We start from the raw sequence: 24,857 nt of genomic DNA on the forward strand, positions 1-24,857 counted from the left end.
GAAGTGTGCTTTGCACACACGCATCTGGTGGGTGGAAAATTTCATACACCCCCCCCCAACTCCTCATAGCAAACATTTGCCTCTGGGAGGCGAGATAGCCGGGTGCAAAGAACTGTCTGCCGACAGAGGCTCAATGCTCTGTCTCACCCCATTAACTGCTACAGGTCCGTCATGGATTAGGGTTAACCCTCTGCATGCTAGCTGAAGATTCAGTGACTGAGGTTTCGTTCAGAAGGAAGAAGCTCATTCGTTCGCCAGGCGGTTTTTCTTTTCTCCCCTCCCGCCAAAACGAGAAGTAAAGCCCAGAGTGAAACTTAAGACTTCCATTGAAACACAGGAGGATTTACTATTTAGAATATTAACTCCATGTCTGCACAAAAAGTCTGTGCGTGTTCAAGTTCCAACATTATTACAGTGGTACCTTGGGTTACAAATGCTTCGGGTTACAAACTCTGCTAATCCGGAAGCAGTACCTTGGGTTGAGAACTTTGCCCCAGGATGAGAACGGAAATTGTGCGGTGGCGGCACGGCAGCAGCGGGAGGCCCCATTAGCGAAAGCGTGCCTCAGGTTAAGAACGATTTCAGGTTAAGAACGGACCTCCAGAACGAACTAAGTTCTTAACCCGAGGCACCACTGTATTACAGTCAAACCTTGCTTCCCGAACGCCTCCATTTTGGAACGTTTTGGCTCCCAAACGCTGAAAGCCCGGAAGTAAATTGTTCCAGTTTTTGAACATTTTTCGGAAGCCGAACATCCGACATGGCTTCCACTTGAGTGCAGGAAGCTCCTGCAGCCAATTGGAAGCTGCGTCTCCGTTGTTGAACATTTCAAAAGCTGAGCAGGCTTCCAGAATAGATTACATTCAACAACCAAGGTTTGACTGTTTTTGATGCAACAGTGCCATATTTCAACAAATGCTTGCTGGATGTTAGGAGTGCAAAAAGAACACAGAATCGCCGAATGTTTGCAGGTAGGGAGGTATTACTGCCATCAACAGCTGATGAACTAAGATAATCAGAAGCAGTTGGCTTGATCAGATCGAAAGGTCCAGCCACTGCAAAACCTTGCCCATCAGGGGCCTTCTGTAGAGGCACAATGGCAAATGCTCTCTTCACTGTTGCTCCCCAGGAACAATTGCATATCAGTTTGCAATCTTTGGATTTATTTCAGTACACTTCTATAACAATTGGTACACTTTTTAAAAATAAAAATAGCTCATTTACAAAAGTTAAGCACCCACCAAAATATAAAAGCAAACGTGCAAACCTCAAAAGCACAAAAGTGGCAGATTAATGCACAAGATAACCAAAATGTTAAAAATGCCATGCACATATGGAGGGGGTTATGTGCCCAAGAAAAGAAGGAGGTTGCCGCCTGGCATAAGAGGTAGCAAAGTTGGTGCCCGTCAAACACACAGGGAAGACATGTCACAATTGGGGTGCCACTGCCGAAAAAGCAGCCAGGAACGCAGCTGCCACTACTATGCCAAGAGTCCTGCTTGGAATGTTTCTGGTTTTTTGTTTTTAACTTCATCTGAAACTACATGAGCATCCCAGCCCAGCTGGGTGGTGGTGGAAGCAAAGACCAGGATAAAGGAAGTTACTAGCTAGGCAGGGAACTGAACAAAAAGAGAAGCTGAAGAGCATTCAGGTGACATTGTGTGTTAGTATGCTCCAGGTTTGGAAAGCTGGGAGATCTGGGTTCAAGTTATACCACAGACCCATTCGAGGCTTATTTCTCTCAGAGAAGGTCTGCATCTACCAAGGAATGCCTTACACTTCCCATTTCCTCTTGTGCATCACCTTCCTTGCACAATTATTATTATTAATTGACTGAGCTATTTATATCCTACCTTTAAGAACTTACAAACAAAATACAAAATATGGTAATCTGGTAATAAACTAAAGAGCGTACTTCAAAATCAATCCCAAAAATGCCTTATTGGGGTGTGGGGTCTTCAGACCACACCTGTAAGCTGACATAAAGGTGGCCTGGCATAGCTTCATGGGAAGCACATTGCACAATTTAGTGGAGACACCACTGGAAAGACCCTGCACTTAGTGTTCACTGTTCTGCTCTCCCTTAGAGGCAGGCTGAAGTGTCTGAAGTGAATATCTCAACACTTGGGGCAGGCTTACTTGATCTGAATAGCCTAGAAATGAGGCTGTTCAGTTTGGGATGCTTTACAAGAATGTGAGGTGCAGGAAGTGCACAAACGCACTGTATTATCTGTGCATCCTACTGAACCTGAAGTCAGAGACTTTCAAATCAGGAAGAGCAGTGAACCAACACTTTTTGAAAGAGCAGGAAGCAACATTTTAAGAAGTCAAATCATTTGATCCATCTACTGTGTACTGTCTGGCAAAAAACCATTTTCTGTGGCTGCAAAAAAACCCCTTATGTCTTGTAGCAGGGGTCTCTCTGACTGGAAAGGCCAGGGAATCTGCCCCCACCCCACATTTTCTATAGGAAGATTTTTATTTGAAACAAACAAGACAAAACAAAACAGACTGCATGTTCAGAAATTATGCAAATTGCCACTGGGTAATAATCTAGCCTAGCCTTTGGTGCTCTCCAGCTGTTCTCCCATGAGCCTCAGCGAGCATGGCCAATGGTCAGGGGTGATGGGACCTGAAGTCCATAATATCTGGAGGGCCCCAGGTTGGGAGGCAGTTGATCTAACCCCTTTGAAAAATCCCATCCTTCCATTTTAAATCTCAACTTAGCCAGAGGGCCGCATCCCATTCTAGGCAGCAGGGCCACATGCCAGCAGTGTGTATACCCCAGATGTCAAGGAAATAAACAACTATCTGACTTTTAGAAGGCATCTGAAGGCAGCCCTCTTTAGGGAAGTTTTTAATGTTTGATGTTTTATTGTATTTTAAATCATTTGTTGAGTGGCTGGGGAAACACAGCCAGATGGGAAGGGTATGTATGTATGTATGTATGTATGTATGTATAAATAAATAAATGATGATGGGCGGGGCCAGAAGCAAAAGTGGGAGGAGCAACGAAGGCAAATTTTACCTTTGTACACTAAGCTACATTCTACACACATTCTGCCCCTGGGACTAAGGTTCTGCACACTGGGACTAGGGTTCTCCAGTGGAAGAAGACTGGAAAAAGTTTAAAGACTATTTACAGAAATACTGTAAAATTAATGAATGTTAGAAAAATGTTGGAATGAAGATATGTGGCTTTAGTAGAAATGTTACAAGGAATTAAGTATAAATAGATTAACAGAGTATTAAAGGGAAAAATAAGGTTAGAATCTGTTAAGATAATTAAATGATAGAAAGCAGAGGAAGATGGAAAGGAATTGCTGAAACAATTAACAGAAGTGGAATACAAAAAGGGAGGTGTGAGGAGGTCATTGAAATAAGTGAATGAAAGATAAGATATTGAAATTGTTTGATGTGTTTTAAATTGTTTTTGTTTTGTTTTGTTAGTTTAATGTGTTTAATGTAGTGTTTTTGTATTGTATTGTATTGTCTTTGTAGTGTTTAAATTGTTGGAAAAGCAATAAATATTATTTTCCAAAAAAAAAAAAAAAAAAAAAGGTTCTGCACACCTTAACAGCTGGAACAGAGGAGGTCCATCTCTTGGTGCCCTCCTTTTTAGAGGCGAGCCCAGCAGCAGCCAGGTAGACTGACTTATTATCATTATTTAAATGTATTTGATCATTTGACCATTATTAACAATGATCAACAACACTGCTCCAGAAAAAATTGTCTTCAGATCGTAATATTCGCCAAGAAAATAGGACTTAACATCAAATTACAATATTTCTTCTAAAGAAAAGCCTCAAAACCTTCTTGAATTTGCCTTTGCAGGGGGAAGTTGTTTTCCCAATAATATTATTCAAGGGGCAACCAGTTTTCCCAGAATGCGTTTCTGTATTCACTTGCAATTGTCACTCTTATGTAAGATGGCTCTTACAGCCAAGTCCCAAACCTTAAGCTTTTCTTTCCATAAAGGGAGTAATACAACTTTCCAGCTTCAGGCCATTAACATCCTTGCAGCTGCTGAGAGAACACAGAGTCAAAGAGTTGGGGGGGGCGCGTCATCATCTAGTTCCAACCCCCTGCAATGCAGGAATCTTTTATTCAACCTGAGGCTCAAATCCACAACCTTGAGATTAATGGTGACTGAGCTATCCCTTGGACACTTTAGACATGCAAGTTTCTTTCTTTATGACAGGAGATGGCCTTTTTGGTAGTGGCACCTATGCCTATAAAATACCCTCTCCAGTGACCCATGTACCTTGTTTTCAGCCAGGCCTTTCATGATCCTAGTGGGGATTTTTTATTATCTGTGAGTTGTCGACACAATGAATGGTAGTGGCTCCTCTTCAGGGTTTAATGAACCTTTCCCAGGTCTATATGTCAGGGATGGAACCTGGGACCTCCTACATGAAGAACACACATGCCACATGCCTGGGCTGTAGGCCTTCGCTAAAAATGGGACTTTTTAATAGGATCCAGCAGGGCTCTTCTGTTTTGTACACAGAATAACTTAGCATCACCAAACCCATCCACACCCAACTGGCTCTGAATAAATTATACTATTATTATTATTATTATTATTATTATTAATTTATAGCCTGCATTTTTTCCTGATAGGACCCAAGGCTAAACCAGCCCTAAACCACGAAAAACATAGAAGAAACTATCATTAAAAAACAATTAAACACAGATAGAATTAAAACTGTATGCACATATAAAATCTGTTTAAAGTGTACCAATAATTATAATAAAAACAGCACAGCACCAGGCCTTTCATTAGAAGCCATCAATTCCCAAAAGTCTGTTGGGAAAAGGTCTTCACCCGCCAGCAGAAGGATAACAAGGAGGGAGCTGCCTGGCTTCTCCAGGGAGAGTTTCAAAGTCTGGGAGCAGCCACTGAGAAGGCCCTCCCCTGAGTCCCCACTGATCTTGCCTACGAGGGTGGAGGGACCGAGAGAAGGGCCTCCCCCGAAGAAACCCGGGCAGGTTCCTGGGAGGGAATATGGTCTTCCAGACACAGCTTTTACCTAAGCGGTGTACAATGGCTTGTGCCCTTGTGCAGGGAAGATTGTATTTTCCAATACAAATTTTCCTGGATGCAACGATCCTTCTCTCAGTGCCATCAGCACCAGAAGCACAGCGGGTGGTGACACAAGAGAGGGCCATTTCTGTGGAATTCCTTCCCTGGAGAAGCAGACTCAGACCTTCCTCTTCAGGCAGGCCTTAAGGTGTAGACACTGGGCTGCTCTTGGGGCAAACTAAATTTTAATGCTGGTTTCAAATGTGTATTAGCGAATTTTAACTGTAGTTTGTTTTTCTTGATTTGCATTTTATAACGATGTTTTTTAAAAGCTGTGAGCTGCCCTGAATCCCAACTTGGGAGAAAGGAGCATGTGAAAGCAGGAAGATTGCACCTAATGCCTGTTTCACCTATGGCGTTGGCGCAGCTTTACACGGATAGCTGGAAATTTTTAAAAGTTAGTAAAAAAGGAGTGGGAGAGCAGGAAAATCTGCTTGAAAGGGCCATCCCAGACCTTGCAAGATCTCATGGGAGCTCTTGCAGAACCTTCCCAGAGCCTGGCAAGCAAGTCATGGGGCTTAGAATTGGAAAGGACCCCCCCCCCCCGTCATGGAGTCCAACCCACTGCAATGCGGGAATATTTTGCCCCATGTGGGGCTCGAACCCACAGCCCTGAGATTGAGAGTCTCTTGCTGCACCAACTGAGCTTCCCCAGCAGCGCTTCTATCTGTACATAAAATAACAGAAGCAACAACAACAAAACAACAACAATATACAGTGGTGCCCCGCAAGACGGATGCCTCGCAAGACGGAAAACCCGCTAGACGAAAGGGTTTTCCGTTTTGGAGGTGCTTCGCAAAACGAATTTTCTATGTGCTTGCTTCGCAAGACGAAAATGTCTTGCGAGTTCCTGCGGGGTTTTTTTCCTTCCCCCCCTTTTTCCCAAGCCGCTAAACCGCTTATCAGCTGATGGCTAAGCCGCTTAACAGCTGATGCTAAGCCGCTTATCAGCTGATCGTTAAGCCGCTTATCAGCTTATCGTTAAGCCGCTTATCAGCTGATCCACTAAGCCCGCTAAGCCGCTAATACTGTAGCACTAATCCGCTAATGGGCTTGCTTCGCAAGACGAAAAAACCCGCAAGACGAAGAGACTCGCGGAACGGATTCTTTTCGTCTTGCGAGGCACCACTGTACTTGAAGAGACAGGAAGGGAGGTATTTACCATTTTGACGGCTTGGTTTAAGGGATAACCTCTCTGCCCGCCAAGCCACACTGCACCATAAATCTGGCGAGTCTTTGGGAAACGTCCCTGTTTGAATTTGGAGCCCTAGGCCTGCTGTCCTACCAGGATTCAAGCAGGCGTGGAGGAGAGGCCTCATCCAGCAGCCGGCAACGCAGTGGGTGCAGCTTTGCAAACAAGCTAGCACAGGCTGAGGGATGGGTCAGAACAATGTGGAATTCTCTTAGGAATTAGGCCAACTGAAAGAAGAATGGGAAGCTTTTCTTGGAAGCAGCTTTTCCCCAAAATCTATAAGCACAAATGAATATGCAAGATGCAACATAAAGCTCCCCCCGCCTGTCAGTGCTTCCAGGGTCTCTTTTGGATTAACCCAAAGCTTTGGGCATGCTAAGCAAGTTCTCCTTCCCTTCAGCCCCCATTTTCATTTATTTCAGGGGTACAGCTTGCCCAACTCCTCGGTCGGAGTGGAAACATGGCCAGCAAGCCCAGGAGGGACACATTTTAAGCACAGTCACAGCTTCCCCCAAAGAATGCTGGGAGTTGTAGTTTTTTACGGGTGCGGAGTTGTTCCCCACCCAAAGCAGTTCAACAATCAATCCCACGTCCCAGGGAACTCTGGGAACTCTGGCTCTGTGGAAAGGGGAAAAGGGGGGGGGTCTCCTAACAACTTTCAGCACCCGCAATGAACTACAGGTCGCAGCATTCTTTGGGGAAAGCCATGAATGTCTAAAGTGGCTGCCACAGCACTTCAAATGTATGGCATGAATATGGCTATATAATTCCCATTGGAACTGGAATTCCCACTGGCCAAAGAGAGGAAGGAAGATGGTTTTATCATACTCATTGGGCGACAGCATGAGACTTTGGCCATGCTCTTTATTGTTATGGTTGGTCTGTGCGTGTGTCTGAGTGCATGCTTGCATGCTTACTGCATATTTTACGCTGCATTACAAATGCCGGAAGCTACTCTGGCATCGTCAACTGTGCTACTTTGCATGGCCTTGCCCTTGCAAATATTTCCTGGGCAGGCTCCTGCTTGGGAAGCGGCTACAGGCAAGAGGTAGAGCCCCCACCTTGCAGGTGGAAGGCTCTCAGGTCCAGCCCCCAGAATCTCCTGTTAAAAGGAGCAGCAGGTGAAAAGAAAGACTCTGGCGAGGGCCCTGGATACAGGCCACTATGGGTCAGAAGGACCATACGTTTGAGCCAGCCTGCCACCACCTGATGCCCATAGCTCAGCTGGTAGAGCATGAGACTCTTAATCTCAGGGTTGTGGGTTCAAGTCCTGTGTTGGGCAAAATATTCCAGCATGGCAGGGGGTTGGACTAGATGACCCATGAGGTCCCTTCCAACTTTACAATATAATGATCTAATTGTCTAGATGCTGTTGGACTACAACTCTCATCAGCTCCAGCCAGGACGGGAGCTGTAATCCAAAGACATGGGGAGGGCACCACCCCCACATTTTCCCGACCAACTTTTCTGCAGTTCCCATCCGGATAGTTCCTTGCCTTCTTTAACTCAGTGCTCTCCATATTCTTCCCACAACACCCACCACGGACAAACGGCATCACAACAACAACAAGAAGACACCATGTACACTTAAAGCCAGCATAAAGCAATGCAGAGAAAAATCTAAAACTCATTCATATTTTCAAAAGGCACGGCGAAAACATCCTATCCACTGAAGGATGTGTCAAGGGCAGCTGTCTACCAGCTCCATCTGGTACGCAGGATGAGACCCTCCCTGTCCACGAACTGCCTCACCAGAGTGGTGCATGCTCAGGTTATCTCTTGCTTGGACTACTGCAATGCGCTCTATGTGGGGCTGCCTTTGAAGGTGATTCGGAAACCACAACTAATCCAGAATGCGGCAGCTAGACTGGTGACTGGGAGCGGCCGCTGAAACCACATAACACCAGTCTTGAAAGACCTACCCTGGCTCCCAGTACATTTCTGAGCACAATTCAAAGTGTTGGTGCTGACCTTAAAAGCCCTAAACACCCTCAGCCCTGTATACCTGAAGGAGCGTCTCCACCCCCATTGCTCAGCCCGGACATTGAGGTCCAGTGCCGAGGGCCTTCTGGCGGTTCCCTCACCACGAGAAGTGAAGTATGTATATATATATATATATATATATATATATATATATATATATATGCCACTTTTCACTCACAACTCACAAAGCTGCTTACATACCATAAATAATAACATACTAGAAAACCACAATGTAAATCATATAAAATGTTTAACAAATCATCTGTAAAACAACCATGGCTATCTGGATATCTCAGCATGATGCTGATGATGCCAAGGTTGCAGGTTTGATCCCCATACAAGACAGCTTGTATTCCTGAACTGCAGGGAGTTTGGACTAGGCGACCCTCAGGATTCTATTTTCCTATCTTCACCTCTTATAAAACACTATTGGCAAAACAACTTGAAAAATAGGCAAAACAGCATAACCACAAGAAAAGACATACAGTGGTACCTCTGGATGCGAACGGGATCCGTTCTGGAGCCCCATTCGCATCCTGAAGCGAACGCAACTCGCGTCTGCGCGTGCGTGGGTCGCGATTCGCTGCTTCGGCGCATGACGTCATTTTGAGCGTCTGCTCATGCGCGAGCGGCGAAACCCGGAAGTAACGCGCTCTGTTACTTTCGGGTCGCCACGAAGCGTAACCTGAAAATGCTCAACCTGAAGCACATTTAACCCAAGGTATGACTGTATTATAAAATTCACAAAGCACTGCACCTATAACCCACAAAACAATACTGACAACATGAATAAGCTTGGAACCAAAAACAAAGTAAGCACAGCTGAATTCACACAACCACACTTCCCTGACCTCTTCCACTCAAAAAGACACACACGCACCATGCCTGTGGCAGCAGCTTCATTCTGAAGGCTCCTGGGGCTGGAAGGCTGGGCAAGGCAGGTGGAAGCAGCCCCTGCTTGGCGGCCAGTAGAGACCTCCACTCCCCTGGCAGTTCTTCTGGAAAAAGCTCCCTTATAAAGGGAATCACAGGGAACTAGGCAGAAAGCCCGCCCCGTGGAATACCCTCCCATCAGATGTCAAGGAAATAAACAACTACCTGACTTTTTGTCAGTGCTGTCTTGGGAAGTTTTTAATGTTGGAGGTCCCACTGTGTTTACTATATTCTGTTGGAAGCACCCAAAGTAGCTGGGGCAATCAGGTGGGTATATAAATTATTGCTACTGATTTGATCATCAACAGCTGCAACAGAAGCAGAACACTCAGCAGAAAATAAAATGTTTCTGCCTGGCAGCTAAAGTTATGTAATCATGGCACCAGGCGGGCCTGGGAGAATATTCCACAAGCAGGGAGCCACCTCTGAAAAGGCCCCCTCCATGTTGCCACCCTCCAGACCTTTTGTGGAGGGTGCAGACAGAGGAAGGTCATGGATGACAATCCCAATAGGCCCCAGCCAGAATGTAGAGGATAGGAGTTTAGTCTGACATTACCTAGGTAGTCCCACAGTTGCTGACTTCAGCTTGCTCAAACCCCCTCCAGCCTTTGAACAGATCTCTCAGCCACATAGTGCTACCTAGGCAGACCATTGCTTGCTGTTACTCTCACACATTGCTGTGAAAAACCATGGATATAAACCATAAACAGAAGCTGTCTACAGACTTGCTTCTGAAGCTCAGATTTATGACTGAGGAGTGTGGCCCTCCTCCGCATTTGGGTCTCCTTCCACAGAACTGCCCTGTCCTAGCACCCCAACCCCAGGAGACTAACTGCATGCTAATTGCATGTCAAGTATGCAATAAGTCTGTTCGGGGCTCCTGGCCCCACCTATCTTAAAGGAGCAAATGCACCACATTTTACATGTGCAAAATCAATGAGAGGCTCTTGACAAATGAGCTCAGATCCTCAAACATGCGGGAACACGCGACTCCTCGATTACAACATCTATATTAGCTTCCAATTCATTTCTGTGCCTGGTTCAAAGTGCCATCTATGACATCTATGAGGTTTGGGTCTGTCTGCGCTGGGCTGGGATGCACAAGGGGCCTTTTATGCCTCACCTAGGCAGCCCCCCTCTCTGGAAGTCTTCAGATGCTCTGCGAATCTTTTCAGACAGACATTTGGTCTGCCTGGCTGCTATCTTGAGCTGCCCTGTAATTTTAATCTTCGGGTTTTAAGCTATTTAACCTACTGCCTATTCCTGTTTGCTGACCTATCTACTTGGAATGGGTCTCTATGAGGGCAACTGTACACCCTTCCAGGTACTGATGAAATGCCAACTCCCACCACCAGCCCCAGACACCTGAATGATGGCAGGAATGATGGCAGGTGCAGAACAGGAACCGCCAGAGGGTCTGCAGGTGCCTGGCCCCTGATATAGACCAACAGAAAACTCATTCTCTGCTCGATTTTGAATCCTTCATGCAGCCAAAATAGCACATCCACACACAAGAGGACAAATAGGCTTCAGGAAGAAGCCTTGCAGAAATAACGCCCCTCCCCCCAAATGAAAGCTTTGAGGGGCAAAGCAACAACTCAAAAATAGCTATAGAGGATTGAGCATGCTCAGTGGGCTGATTCACTATTGGGAAATGGGGGCTGGCAGCAAACCAGGGTGGGGAGGATGGAATGGAGTGTCCTGGAAGGGGGCCTGTCTGCCTTGAACCCTAAACTTTGTGCTCCAGCTCCTGTTTCCTAGAACCTGTGGCTGATTTGTCTTTTTAGTATGTGTGGATGCTCTGCTGAGAGCTACTTTCAATGTTTTATTTTTTAGAAGGGTGGGATACACACCCAAATTAAACGAAAGCAAATTATCAGGTGAGAGGTGGTCCTTGGCAGCTTGCATCGAAAGTCAGAGGAAACCAGTCCCTCCCAGTGCTGTGCAAAGCAGAAGCCAGATGAATAAAGTCTTCTTTACTGCAAGAGGGAATGAATACAGGTAGCTCTGAAAGCTTGGAGGCACGTCAAATGCAGCCGGTCCGGCTCTCACTGCAGGCAGTCAATGGCAACATGGATCAGCCTGAGTGCTGAAGGTCAAGTTAGTGATGCTGGCAGGATGAGTGTGCAAAAGGAAGGAGAGGTGATGCAAGGACAGAGGAGGAGCCCACTGCTCAGGAGGCTGCCAGATCCCTCCTCTCAGACTCCCTGCAACTAATCCCCTTTCAGCCACGCTTTGCGGAGGTTAGTGGAATCGCCCTGCTCAGTGCTGGCCCAGGTCACAAAACAATGCCACGCACACAAAGGCAAGCGGTGTTGACCCTGAGATCTCAAGAGAGATGGAATCCAAAGATAAACCCAACTCCTTTGTTAGCCTCGCTAGGAATAATAGACGACTCAAATAAACATTTATCTCATCAGGAGATGTTGACATATTCACTGGTAGAAGCTTGTCTAGAAATAGCAAGATGTTGGCCTTCTGCACCAGGGCTGTCAATTGACTCGCAGGATGCTCAGGTGTGGCCTGCAGCTCTGGCCTGGAAACTGACCTTCCAGGTTAGCCACAGGCAAAATGAGTTCTGTATCCTTTGACACCACCTGGCACCCATTCAAATCCCACAGGGGAAGCGACAATTACTTGAGACAACTTCCCCAGACTCACAGAAACATCTGGTGAGACCCAATGGCCTAGAGTCTTGTTTTAAGCAACGGCTCCAACTTTAGGATGCTCTTATGCCCTTTCCCCCGAAATGACAGGTTGGCTGCTATTGTCTATTGTATTTTAAGCTATGTTTCTTACATGTGAAAAAGCAAATATTTATACTGTATATAAAAAGAGCTTCAGGTGCTCCAGTGCATGACCGCAGAAAAGGGGCACGCTCCTTTAATGGTACATGGACAAGAGACCTGGAGCAGGATAACACATGCAGCTGGAATTCTGGGACACAAAAGTCCTTCAAAATATGCAATCTTCTATATGCAATCTTATGTTGCACCTGCTGGCATTTAGGGGACTAGAAATGTGTTATGTTTGCTTTTCTATAATATACCTGGCAGATATCTCAACACATCCCTTGGATGTGAAGATGCTCAGAACGGCAAGATTGATAGATGCCAGACAAGACTTTAGAACATGGGGTGGGAATCTTTGGCCTGCCAAAGGGTTGCAGGACTACAATTGCCATCAACCCTGACCTTTAGCCTCACCAGCTTCTGGGGCTGATGGAAGCCAGAGTCCAACTTCAGTTTCAGGCCCCATCTGCACTAAATGTTTAAAGCAGTATCACACCACTTGAAACAGTCATGACGTCTATTTGAAACTGTGGTTTGGGCAGTTTGGGAACTGTGGTTTGGGCAGGGTGCTGAGAGTTGTTCCCTAGCAGAGTCCTCACAGAAGTTAACGGGTGATTGGTCTCTCCATGGACCCCTGGGAACTGCGGCTCTTTGAGGTAATAATTGTCTCCTGTCAACTCCGTCTATGTGTGCCAACCTAACCTACCTTCCAGGGCTGTTGTGAAGTTAAAGAAGGGTAGCACACATCCATATGCACCTCTCCAAAACCGATGAAAGAAGGGTGGAGTACAAGCTATGGGAATAACAATAATGGCAGATTAATTCAAGCTTGACTCCTTTCCCTCACCATTACCCACTAAACTTAAGCTCTAAATGCAGTGAGTGAAAGAGAGGCTGGGAGATGAGTTCTTAATTAATGTGTCAAGCTAAGGCTCTGATCTGTTTTTCTGCATGTCAAAACACAGGAATCAAGAGTGTCAGAGCCGAGCAAGGGCTCCGCTGGAGGGCAGATGGATATTAAACATGATACCTGGTGGCAACTTCTACCCCCCCCCCCGCCAACCACCCCCTCCCACCACCTCCCATTAAAGGAAAACGCATTCCCGTTTCCAACCAAAAGAACTTTTATATTTAAAACAAACACTCTGTGTGGCTGATTAGACATTTGGAATATTTCCTCTGCGAACATTCCGTACCCAGACACTTTTCCACCCTGAGGGAAGTTTACTCAATTTAAGACAGACCTTTTGTCAGCTCAGGAGAACTGAAAAACACTTTTGTTCTTCAACCTGGCTCCCTATGAAAAGATCAATGTGCCTGAGACGTGCCCAAAAAAGATCTCATCCTAGCCAGGTGGTGCCAAAAGCATGGCAATGTGGCAAGGAGTCAACTCTAGCCTGGCCTGTTCAACTTGGCCTATGTACCCCCAGACTGGATTGCTGCAATGTGCTCCATGCAGGACTGCCCTTGGAGACAACTTGGAAACTTCAGTTTCTCCAAAATGCAGCAGCCAGATTACTGGTTGGGGTTCCATTCAGATCTCTTATGACCACCCTGCTTTAAAAACAGCTACACTGGTTGGCACCTTATTTCCAGGCCCAATTCAAAGGGTTCTCATTAGCGTTTAAAGCTCTAAACGACTCAGTCCCTGAATACCTGGAGGACTGCCTCCCTTCCTGCAGATCCTCCAGGGACCGAGATGGGCAGAGCCCCCCCCCCCCCCGTAGTCCCTGCACTCACAGAGGTCTTCAAGGGGGAGGGGCGGGGAGGGGGGAGGTGCAGCACAGAGGTGGTGATGGAAGTTAAGATGATGACTTGGCCGCAAGAGGGAGGCGACTCAGCTCCAAAAACCTCATGAGCTTGAAGAGAACAACTACTGGACTATGGCAGCTAAGCAGAACAAAAACAGGAGAGAGATTATGGCCATTTTAAGGCTCGATAAATTAGCCTCCAGGGAAGCAAGCCATCCCAGGCAGCAGTTCCAGAGTGAGCAAGAGCCAGCCGGAAAAACATTTCCCATCCTGCAGGAAATTCCATGATTTCGACATTTGTTTATGACCTGAACTGTAATGAAAAGCCAAACCAGCCCCCCCCCCCTGCCCCGGGACAAGGAGGCTTTGCATTCCTGCCCCCGGCCCAGAGATTTAGGAATGCCTCTGTGGACATCGAGCCGCAGGAGAAACCACAGCTCAGCGAAAGACCTGCATGTTCCTCATCACTACAGCAGTTATTATTCAATGGATTTAAGGCGGCTTACAATAATTTTACAAACGTCATTAGAAAATGCAAAGTAGTAAAAACCGACTAGTTAAAAAATAGCTAAAGTACAATAAAACACACTCAGAACCATTCTTCACCTGCTGGCAGAAGGATAACTGAGAGCCGGTCTGATCTCTCTGGGGAGAGAATTCCACAATAAGTGGGGAGGTCACAGAAGTGGCTCCCTCTCGGGTCACCACCAGCCCCACCTCTGATGTGGAAGGGACTGAGAGAAGGTGCTCACCTGAGGAGCGCAGCGCCTGGGAAGGTACATAAAGGAAGAACGCTATTCCTGGGCCCAAGCTGTATATGGCTTTGTATGCCATAAAACCAACCCTTTGAATTGCAACTGCATGAAGGACGTCCAGGGGTCCCTGGCATCTCTCATTAAAGGGCTCAAGGGGAGGGGAAGACGCTGTCCCTTGCACAGCCACAATTCCCAAACTGCAGCTCCCATAATTACTTGGGGGAGGGGAGCCATGGTTGTTTAAAGTGGCAGAGTGTGAATGTAGCCTTAGTTTACTCCCCCCCCTTGACTCCCCCCCATGTGAGACAGAAGAGACCCAGGCCACATCACACCGCACATTTAAAGTACTATGCTAACACAGTCATGGCTTCTCCTAAAGAATTCTGGGAATTGTAGCGTACTAAGGGTGCTAAGAGTTGTTTTCCTGTGAAGAGGGGCTGCCTGTTAAAGTGCTCTGGGAATTGCAGCCTGGGGGAAGGAATGGCAGGGACTCCTAGCAACTCTCAGACACTTCACAAACTACAGCTCCAGAAATTATTTGGGAGGAGTCATGCCTGTTTGAAAGCGGTATCACAGTGCTTTAAGCCAGGGTGGATTTGATTTAAATCAAATCGATTTAAATCATGATTTAAATCACTAGTCAGTAAGATTTGATTTAAATCATTTTTTTACAGGAAGACTCATTCTTGCTGGTATAATCTTAATATTTACAACCAGATGAAGGTTTCATTTTTGGAATAATAACTTTTCAGAAAAGTTTTTACAGATATATCAAAAATTACTGATTTGGTTATGCATAGAAATACATAGACAGATAATTATGAAATTTTTGTGAGGTTTAATAAGTTAACTGTTTATATTTGGACAACATTGCTGCTGTACTTCATTGGAGGAGAAAAATAATCATTAGTAACAATTTAAACCATTTATTTAACCAAAACTATAACATTATAGCATATGTATCCATGTTTGTTAACCAATGTGCTTAAACGATTTAAAAAAATAAATAAATCTTAGACTGAGTTTTAGCACATATGAAAAACTTAAAACAAATCTTTATCTCCTGATGAATAGCCTTTGGACTATAATATAACTTAAACAGAAAACTCTCTTTAGAAATATTTTTCCTCCAAAAGCATTTTATTTTAAAAATCTGATTTAAATAAAAAAAAAATCTGATTTTTTTTTTTTAAATCATTGATTTTTATCCACCCTGCTTTAAACATAAAGTGACAAGCTGCCATGGCTCCTGCCTTGCTGAGGCGACTTTGGTCTTTGAAAGACATTAGCTGCCCCTGAAAATGTTTTTACGAAAGCATGAAAATGAGTGGCCTTGGGCTGTTTTGCAGAGAGCGCTAGAATCACAGAACTGTAGAGTCTTAGAGTTGAAAGGGACCCCAGGGTCATCTAGTCCACCCCCTGCAATGCTTGCTTGCTTGTTTTCTTGTTCTGCTATAAATACTCTCTGCCCTTGAAGATGCAAGTCAAGAGCTGAGGGTGGCATAATACCTTTGGGGAAAACACACCCTCAGAGATTTTTCTCAACCTCAATTCTCTACCATTATCTGTTTTAATTACATGCCTCAGAGTTTCTAAACAAAATCCGATTATTGGTAAAAACCCTAGGAGTCACAAAGCAGCCTCAGCAATGATATACTGACCTATTTTTACATTTTGCAATCCTGAACATTCAGCATTGCACCTCCTTGTTAATTGCATTTTAAATGTTTTGCATTTTTAAATGTTTTGCCCAAGAACTTTAATTCTTTAAGACTTGCAATACTTTCCTGTATTAAAAAGGAGATTTGCATTAGCAAAGACCCTAAAAATGAAGAAAGGTGTGTAGGTGTACGGGTGGGGTGTGTGTGTGTGTGTGTGTGTGTGAGAGAGAGAGAGAGCGAGAGAGAGAGAGACATAAAGCAGTTTCACTGAATTGGTCCCATTATCTATAAAACAAGATACTGATGAGTTTCCATTGGCATATAGAAAAAAAAATGGATGCACACAAACCTTTCTGCCAGCCCAAACTCTACTGCTCCATTTTTCCCAGCAGTGCACAAACGGTCAGAAATGTAGGTGGGCCTGATCCACCAAACCTCTTCATGTTTAGCTGGTATGTCTCTCTCTTCAGTGCTGCCTACCAAGAACTTATGCCTAATATTACCTCAACATGAAGCCAAATTAGCAAAAACAGAACAAAACAATCCCCTCTACTGTATTCTTGTAGAATGATCAAATAAACAGCCTTCCCGACCTGCTCTTTGGGGCTGTGGGTGGGGAAAAGCCGGGCTTCCCCCACTGCCAGCCCCACAAGCTCAGGGAGCAGCGGGAAGGCTTTGGAGGCTTCGGGTTGCCTTCACTGAAGCCTGGAGAGTGAGAGGGGTGGGTGCGCACTGACCCCTCTCGCTCTCCAGGCTGCCGCCTGAAGCCCCCGGAGCGCAGTGGGAACTCCCGCTGCGCTCCGGAGGCTTTGGGTTGCCTTTACTGAAGGCGAAGGCAATGTGGGGAGAGGGAGAGCTGCGCAGCACCCCTTCAGCGAAGCGGGAGGAGAAATGAAAGGGGCTCCGTTTCTCCTGCTGCTTCGCTGAAGGGGCGCTGCGCAGAGAGGGGGAGAATTTTTTTTTTCTTGTTCTCCCCCTCTAAAACAAGGTATCCTATAGCACGAAAAATACGGTACACATTTCACCACTGGCTTGAGGGAGGTCTCAGTATGATTGTTACTAATTCTGGATTTTTAAAAATTAATTAAGCCATTTATCTGGTGGAAGTAATAATGATATATACATATATATCACTAAACCTGTTTTCTCTGGTGTGTGTATATATGTTAAGAAATGGAAAGAGACAGATTCGAAGCAGACTTAATTAAGCCAAGCTGCCCAGCCCCTGTTGAAGGATGGCTTGATCAAACTGAGCACTGGGTTACTTGTACAGTTTTATTGCAGGATGTACGACTTTGGGGGAGAAAAGAGCCTTGTAAAAAATAAGAAAACAGGGATAATGTTCTGAAAAATGGCCAGGCTGAGTCGGGAAGGGGGGGGGGGAGAGTTTTCTGACCTTAGCATTTTTCTATCAGCTCATTCTGTTATCTCTTCCTTCCTGAAATGCAGACCTCTCCTTATCAGATGAAAACTAAACATTTGTTTTTCACCAAGCTCTTTGGAAAGGACACTTATGACATTACTAAGGGGGGATAATAATGGGGGTGGGGAAGCTTCTCTCTGTACACTGGAAATTACTTGTTGGAAGGGGGTTTGGAAACAATATTGACCAGGTGGACCAAGCATCACTGCTGAACATCCACCTCTCCAGAGTCAGGGTCTTCAGGTGTCCTCATTTGACCTGCGAGGGGTGGGTCGGTGGGGTTACTGTTTTGCTCTGGTTTTTATTACGCATTTTGTGTTTTCATCTTTTCTCCTCAATTATTACTTTTGAGTAGCATTATAATTATTGATTTTTATGCATCAGGTTTAAGGTGCATACGAGTAAAACACGCAGAACAATATTAATAGCAAACAAAACAAACAAGTGCAGGACAATCAAATTTTAAATCAGTGACAGGGAGGTTTTGTAGCTTGCATTTTTATCTTATGAACCGCCCTGAGATCTACTGACGAAGGCCGGTATGCAAATTAAATAAATAAAAATAAACGAAGGAATAAAATTTTGGCCCAACCAGTCCCACCTGCCCTTACACCAGACATCAAGCAAAGCTGTGCCTGGTCTGAAAAAGGTGTTGCGGGTTGAGCAGCAGCAATTGCGAAGCCCAGAGCCACACAGGTTGTTTCAAAGACCAGGTGATCAGTTGATCATTAGTGCTTGAACATTATTATTATGATTAATTTGATTTCTTTCCATTTGAAATACAGTATTTTAAAAAACAGTTTAAAACAAATTACAGTCACAAATTACAGTGTGTGGGTCCACCCCCCCAAAAAAGTCTCACAGGTATTGTTAGAGGGTAAAGAGGTATGTATTCAGCATATAACAGCACTGGGCCCGGCACAGTGCTGGGAAAAGCAGTTATCAAATTTCCTAGTTTCCGAGAACATTTTCTCGGAACGTCAACTCAGTAACCCTAGGAAACTGGCCACAGATCCCCACCATACTGCAAAAAATAATAATCCTGGCTCATCCTGTTGGAAAGAGTTCTGGCTGTTTATTTGCAAAGTTAAGGGGGACAGGTCTCTGCCCCAAGGAGTTGCCATCAAAAACCCAGCACAGGGGAGGGATCAGAAGAAAGGAATATTTTAAGGGTAAAGACTCAGTTTGTTAAGGGGCTGCCATAGGCCATACCTTGTGTCCCAACCTCTACCGTAGCTGCACACGGAGAAGGGAGATTAGTAAAGATCCCTTTCAGATAAGCTTGTCTGTTTTCCCCAGTCGTCATAAGAACTTCAGGATTCTCCAGGATGCAATTCCAAAACTCCTGTGTTAGCAACATCACAGTCCTTAAGACTGCAAGGGCCACCTGTTATTTCCACACTCCACACAGGACACAACACAACACAAAACAACACAACACATGCTCCTTATTTCCCACTGCCCAAAGTCCAAACAGTAATCGATTGACTGATTGATTGATAAATAATAATCCCTGATATTGTAACCTCAAAGACAGAGAGGGAGAGACAGAGAGACATTTATTTCAGCATATTAAGAGGTTGGAGTCTTTACCTGCTGCAGCATCCGTGGCCTAATGCAAGTCTCAAGCCATAAAAATAAGGAGACAGAGCAAGACGATAACATCTTGGTACCAATAGAGAATTATATTTGTTCCTGAACAATTTCTCCAGTATACTAAAACACAATTCTCTCTTACACAATGCCTGTCTTGCGCAGCTGCCAAGGTCACCCAGACCTTGCTATAGGAAAACACGGTGGCGCAAGTTTTAACATGCAGATGCAATTACACGTATTTCCCCCCCACCCCGTGTTTTCTCCAGTTTGAATCCCCAACCGCCTGCAACACCCTCTCCCCAAATTACCTTATGCTGCATGACATGTGCTCACTCTGTTCCGAACTTGCATTAATGTGGCGTTCAGGGGAGAGGGAGAGAGAAATGCGATTTTCAGAAGGCAACATGGCATTTCAAGAGTCATCTGCGCAGAAATCTAAAGTCCCAGGGAGCTCAGAGGGCACTGTCATTTCACAAATGATCTCAAATGGGTCTCATGACATTTAAGGCATTCAGACAGCCTGGGTCTTGATGATTTCCAGAACAGTCACTCCCCAGTACTTAAGACATTCTGATACAGTTCTGCTCCAGATTCCAAACTCCAGGGAAGTTAAGGTAGCCTCCCTGAGAAGTGGTGACTTCTTGGTGGCCACCCCAAAAGTCTGGAATTCTTTCCTGAAAGAGATGCATGCAGCTTCCTCTCTGTTGGCTGTGATTTTTATATTTATAAACCACCATTAGTATGGACAATGCTTTTAGAAGCCAGACTTTTAGAAGACATCTGAAGGCAGCCCTGTTTAGGGAAGCTTTTAATGTTTGATGTATCATAGTATTTTAATATTCTTTTGGAAGCCGCCCAGAGTGGCTGGGGAAACCCAGCCAGATGGGCGGGGTATAAATAATAAATTATTATTATTATTATTATTATTTATAGCAGGGAGGGGAACCTGGTGCCGGGAGGACGAATGCAACCGTCCTGGCCTGTCTGTCTCCCCAGGCCACACACCCCTCGCTGGCACTGCTCTGTACCCTCCTCAAGTGCTTCTGCCTGGCTGGAATGTGTCCCTGAACTCTGACAATATAATAAATAAAATAATAATAATAATAATAATAATAATAATAATAATAATGCCTCTTGCTTGGATAGGGGACAGAGAGGTCAGCTGTCTGAGCAGATTAACACAGGGAAGGACTTTGGTAGCATCCTGCCCTGAGCGAGGGTGCTGTTTGTGCATTCCCCTTTGCCTTAGGGGAATCTCCTTCCTTAAGAGTCCCCACCTGATAAATATTTATTATTTTCACAATAATTCCTTTTGGTACATTTGCTTTTTCATGGCTCTTCTTAGTAGGTACACCTGTACAAAGGTAGTATTTTTATCATCATCATTTTGCATCCTTCACCTCATTGACCGCACGGGGGCTGGATTATCGTTTGTTGCCCTGCCCCACTTTTGGTTTCTGGCTCTGCCTGCTATTGACACGTGGCCCTTGGGAATGCCTAAAGGAAATGGGACGTTTGGGCTGAACAGAGCTCCCCACCCCTGATTCGTAGGGCAAAGACTTCACTTTTCAGAAACAGCCCTGTTGTTTTGTGTGCCCTCCACATTTCATTTCGTTTGACATTGAGGCAAAAGGCTCTGTTGCTCGACGATGGCTTCTTCCTGGAGGCACCACACTTACTTTCCTCCTAGCAAAGGTCAGAGGCAGTCCTGAACCCAGGACTTTGCAGGCAGAACATCATGCTGAGTCAGAGCCTTGGTCTATCTAGCTCAGCATTCTCTACACTGGCTGGCAGAAATGGCCTGGCTTTCAGGCAAGGGTTTCCCCCAGCCCCCCCAGGAGATGCCCTTGGGGACTGAACCCGGGGCTTCTCTCTGCTCTACCAGACCATCTTTCCCCCAAGAAAGTGCTATCTAGCAATATCACCATGGCTAATCACCCATGTTGGACCCCTCCTTCATGCTTGCTTGTTTAAAAAAGCATCATTGGAGGTTTTTAAGCCAAGGTCGGATGGCCACCTGCCATTGATGCTTCAGCTGAGATTCCTGCATTGCAGGGGGCTGGACTAGATTACCCTCGGGGACCCTTCCAACTCTAAGATTCTATTATCTCTTTTCTGTTAGTCGCCCCAACTTTAGAAAGGCCTGTGGGAGCACCCATTCTCTGGAACTATGCTTGCATTGGTGTGCGTTGCCTGGCTGATTCTATTCCAGATGAAGAAAAGCTAATAAAAACAAAACAAAACTTTCCTCTTTAAAAACCTTTAAAACCCCCAATTATGACGCTGGGGCTGGCTTCTCCCCCTTGCTATTCCAGCTAGCTGCCTGCCTCACTTAGACGATGGGCTGCATTTGTAATCTGATTTTATCTGCCATCAATGATTTGTTGATCTCTTTCGGAGCCTGCTGCTAATCAGGCAGTTGCATGCATGCATAAATATAGGAACAAGCATGTTGTTATTAAAAACTGTTTTCACACAGAGCAAAATAGTAATACAATAATTATCAGGGTGGGGAGAGCAGGAAGTCGGTCTTTGGCATTTGGGGAAAAACCTGCCCTGCACCTGCCTGCAATAAATATGCATGGATGTTTAATATAGTGCGCACTAAATGCCCCACAGTGCACAACAGAGGCAACTTATTTCTGTTGAGGGCCACTTTTCCTCTGGGGTGATATGATGGGAGCCACATTTGGCAGTGGGCAGAGTTGGTACTGAGACAAAAATTAGATTATCCCATCTGGAATAAAGACTGTCCTGTTTCAATCAGAATTCCCAATCCTAGGAAGGCCTACTGAGAAGCAAGCCCCATTGGGTTGGATAGGGTCGTTCTCAAATAATAATACAAAGCTGCCGCCCGACCCCACATTAGACAAACATGATGGACAGACACAGAACAGTTTGTGATCATGGAAGACTACAGCACATTCAGAACCTAAAATAAGGCTGGGGCTGCAGGATGTCCACCCATACTTTATTCATTTATTTTTATCAGTTTATTTCAGGATCGCTACTTCACCTTTCCATTCCAACAAGGAGCACTTGGCGAGGTGTGCTATATCTTCAAAGCAAGGGAAGTTACACTAAAAACCATAATAATCCCCCCCCAAACCGCAACCAACAACACATGACGTGAGAAAAGAGAAATGTGGTTTCAGGTATGCTGCTGGGTTATCTGATATAAAAAGGGCTTCCCAAAGGACATTACATAATAGGCTATCCTGAATTCAAAGTTTAGAATTGGGGGATGGAGAACCCCTGGCCAGCCCACAGGCCAGATTTGGCATAGCAAGCAAGCTGGCTAGCTAATTTGGCTCATGACATGAGGGGTGGGACAGGCAAAGTTTGCACAGCTGCCAAGGAACGATTGTGCAAGTGCACATTCAGCACTGTTTAAAATTTGCCACCAGGTGAAAGATGGCTGCTTTGGGGAGGGGCCAGATTGACTAGCAAGCTCCAATTTGAGTCTTGCAAAATAATCTGTACCTTGTTCAGCTTCACACAGACACACACCCAGTTGTCCTTGAACTCTGGCAATGCCTCCCACCTGCCTGAATGGAGGTTAGAAAGGACTCTCTCTGTGTGTATGTAGAAAGTTGCCTACTGCACAAAGGTAACAACCGCATCCATTGCCCTGCGTCTGGCCTCCTTCTCTGCTGGCATGTGGTCCTTGGAAGGTAATGTGGTCCTCAGGATGAAAGGGCTTCTCTGCCTCTGAGGAAGAGTATGGCAGTATTCTTATGCCCATACGGCAGAGGGGAAGACCAAGGCTATGGCACTTGCCGCCACCTCGTGCGCTTTAAGGCCAAGAAACAGGGATTTTCTGCTTCACAGCTCAGCCAACAATAGTGGTATCCAAGCAGCAGCCACAAAAGGGGGAGGGTTGTGCTTCAGGCGCTCCATACCACAAGCAAAAGCCAGCTGCAAGGGTTTCTGAATGCTGACATTTCCAGGACAGACCAACGAAAGCACTTCTGCACACTGAGCTTAAACTACGGAACTCGCTCCCCTAGGAGGCAGTGACGGGCACCTACTTGGATGGCAAATTCATGGAATATGAGCTCCTCAATGGCTACCAGCCACAAGGCTGTCTTCTCCCTCTAGGCTCCCAAAGGCAACATGCTTCTGAACCTTGGTTTGGTGGGAATCACAAGTGGGGAGAGAGACTGTTGTGCTCAGGCCCTGCTTGTGGGCTCCCCCATTTGGGCACCTGGTTGGCCACTGGGAGAAGAGCATGCTGACCACGTGGGCCTCCTCTGGCCTGATCCTGCGATCCTCTGTTGGGTTTCCCCAGCCCAGCTGAAGATGGAGGGGACTGAATCTGGCCCCTTCTGCTTACAAAGAAAGTTCTCTACCACTGAGCTACGGTGGGTAGGATGCTGGGTAGGATCTTTCAAACGATGTAACCCTGAGAAGAAAGCGGGGGAAGTGTCAGCATAAAAAGTCGCTACTTTGGAAGGTGCCAATTAGAGCTGGAAGAGTCTCTAATGCACACAGGCAAAGAGAGGGAGAGACAGACAGATTTGTTTCTGACAACCCTACTAGTTCCTCAGAGCCAGCAGTTCTGCCATAGGATTTCTTTTGTCTGTGAATTGACCCAGACATTCAGATTTCAGCTTCGTCTTGGCAAGATCCAGGGGACTACCGTGTTCTTTACACCCTTTGGCTGGATTTGCAGACAATGACCCAACCTTGATCTTTACCAGAAGCTTAAACCTTCAGGGCACAGAACACGCACTGGCCTGAATGTCTCTGACTGTCCGGTTTCTTTTCTGCCTTCAACAGCAGCTTCAACTGTGAAAATAACCCAGTGAAGCCTTTGCTGCCACACAGGTGAGCTTCTGTGAAAGTGGACCAAAGCAGGGGCAAATCAGAAAAGAAAGGAAGTTGTCAATCCTCCTGTAGGTTGAGACTAAACAAAAATTAGCATTTACAGTGGTACCTCGGGTTAAGTACTTAGTTCTGGAGGTCCATTCTTAACCTGAAGCTGTTCTTAACCTGAAGCACCACTTTAGCTAATGGGGCCTTCTGCTGCTGCCGCACTGCCAGAGCATGATTTCTGTTCTCATGCTGAAGCAAAGTTCTTAACCTGAAGCACTATTTCTGGGTTAGCGGAGTCTGTAACCTGAAGCGTATGTAACCTGAAGTGTATGTAACCTGAGGTACCACTGTATTTTATGTGGAAGATTAGGTCAGTTCCAGGGGGAAAGGTCTGGCAATGGCTACTAGTCATAGCAGCTAAATGGAGTCTCCAGACTTAAGGCAGTCTACCCTGGACACCAAATGCTGCAGGTGTGAAGAGAGAGGGGTCTTCACACCCTACTTATGGGCTTCTGTGAGGAGCCTCCCAGGGCACTGTGTGTGAGAAGGAGGGTGCTGGACCTGGTTGGCCCACCTTGGCATACCTGAGCAGTGTTCGAAATTCAGCAGGCACCTTGTTATCAACCACTTGCGAACAAGTGAAGATGCCAGGCGCCAGGATAGAGCCTGATGACTCCACCATCTGGAGCTGCATGCCTGGGGATCCTTGGATATTGACTGCTTTCACACACTAGCAGCACATCCTGTTGAATTCTATCTGTTATATTTTATCTGTGCAATCAGCATGAATTTCAGGAACCAAACAGTTGAAAAATATGACTTTCGAGCTGTCTGGCCGCAAAATGGCAACTAGGCATTCCTTTTGGC

General features: G+C 45.7%; 1 protein-coding gene across 6 annotated transcripts in view; it reads right to left on the minus strand.

Annotated features, from left to right (window-relative positions):
• The window catches only part of MBNL3 (muscleblind like splicing regulator 3), a 127,715-nt gene that overhangs the window by 83,459 nt on the left and 19,399 nt on the right, over positions 1–24,857 (minus strand). The window lies entirely within an intron of this gene.

This window comes from Podarcis pityusensis, assembly GCF_964106645.2.
Source record: "Podarcis pityusensis genome assembly, chromosome: Z".
Classification (NCBI taxonomy): domain Eukaryota; kingdom Metazoa; phylum Chordata; class Lepidosauria; order Squamata; family Lacertidae; genus Podarcis; species Podarcis pityusensis.